This window comes from Perkinsus marinus, assembly GCF_000006405.1.
Source record: "Perkinsus marinus ATCC 50983 genomic scaffold scf_1104296977936, whole genome shotgun sequence".
In the NCBI taxonomy this organism is placed as follows: Eukaryota; Perkinsozoa; order Perkinsida; family Perkinsidae; genus Perkinsus; species Perkinsus marinus.
Window position 1 is genome coordinate 1 of NW_003200000.1, and position 1,503 is coordinate 1,503.

The 1,503-nt window shown below is 48.7% G+C and overlaps 3 non-coding genes across 3 annotated transcripts; all 3 read left to right on the plus strand.

Moving 5' to 3' along the window:
- Positions 1 to 288: 288 nt before the first annotated feature.
- Pmar_PMAR010578 lies at positions 289 to 370 on the plus strand. The gene has a single exon. It is a non-coding gene; the product is annotated as a tRNA-Ser (tRNA).
- A 160-nt stretch (positions 371 to 530) lies between these two features.
- Positions 531 to 612, plus strand: Pmar_PMAR010579. Its single transcript has one exon. It is a non-coding gene; the product is annotated as a tRNA-Ser (tRNA).
- A 443-nt stretch (positions 613 to 1,055) lies between these two features.
- Pmar_PMAR010580 lies at positions 1,056 to 1,137 on the plus strand. Its single transcript has one exon. It is a non-coding gene; the product is annotated as a tRNA-Ser (tRNA).
- The last annotated feature ends 366 nt before the right edge of the window (positions 1,138 to 1,503 follow it).

A 1,503-nucleotide genomic window follows, 5' to 3' on the forward strand; every position in this document is an offset into this window, starting at 1 on the left:
AAAATAAAAAAACCTCTAGACTTTTATCCTATATAAGCCCTACCATTTCAGCGGATTCGCTGTCGTTGCAGCCGTCATTTGGGAAGAGACCTCATATGAAGAGCGCGAACGATGTCATTACTTCGCCGACGTTCTTGTCAAAGCGTTAGGCTACGTACGCAAGAATGCGAGTCAGCTAAATATCATCGCCCTTGCAGAGGTACTCCGCGAGGCTGTGAGGGACTCCCCTAGCAACATGAACAGGGCGGCGATTCTCATCGGGAGAGATGAGATCTTTCGGAATTTTCAGAAAGCGTGTCCGAGTGGTTAAGGAGATGGACTTGAAATCCATTAGGCTTTGCCTGCGCAGGTTCGAATCCTGCTGCTGTCGTATGTCTGATGGCGTAAGGGTTTTCAAGACATCTGAATGCGAGTCAGCTAAATATCATCGCCTTTGCAGAGGTACTCCGCGAGGCTGTGAGGGACTCCCCTTGCAACATGAACAGGGCGGCGATTCTCATCGGGAGAGATGAGATCTTTCGGAACTTCCAGACAGCGTGTCCGAGTGGTTAAGGAGATGGACTTGAAATCCATTAGGCTCTGCCTGCGCAGGTTCGAATCCTGCCGCTGTCGTATGTCTGATGGCGTAAGGGTTTTCAAGACATCTGAGCAGTCTCGCTTTCGAATCCTCATAGCGACTCCGATGGACATTATGAAGGAGTAGGGTGCGAACGAACTGATGCGCATGACATTTGAGGAACATTGATGAGAATTGATGTATATCCCAAAAAATGTATCTACCTCTAGACTCTTATCCTATATAATCCCTACCATTTCAGCGAATTCGCTGTCGTTGCAGCCATCATTTGGGAAGAGACCTCTTACGAAGAGTGCGAACGATACCATTACTACGCCGACGTTCTTGTCAAAGCGCTGGGCTACGTATGCAAGAATGCGAGTCAGCTTAATATCATCGTCCTTGCTGAGGTGCTCCACGATGCTGTGAGCCACTCCCCTAGCAACATGAACAGGGTGGCGATTCTCATGGGTAGAGATGAGATCCTCTGCGTCTTCCAGACAGCGTGTCCGAGTGGTTAAGGAGGTGGACTCGAAATCCACTAGGCTATGCCTGCGCAGGTTCGAATCCTGCCGCTGTCGTATGTCTGATGGCGGATGGCGGATGGGTTTTCAAGACATCTGAGCAGTCTCGTTTTCGAATCCTCATAGCGACTCCGATGGACATAATGAGCGAGTAGGATGCGAACGAACTGATGCGCATGACATTTGAGGAACATTGATGAGAATTGATGTATATCCCAAAAAATGTATCTACCTCTAGACTCTTATCCTATATAAGCCCTACCATTTCAGCGGATTCGCTGTCGTTGCAGCCGTCATTTGGGAAAAGACCTCATATGAAGAGTGCGAACGATGTCATTACTTCGCCGACGTTCTTGTCAAAGCGTTGGGCTACGTACGCAAGAATACGAGTCAGCTAAGTATCATCGCCCTTGCAGAGTACTC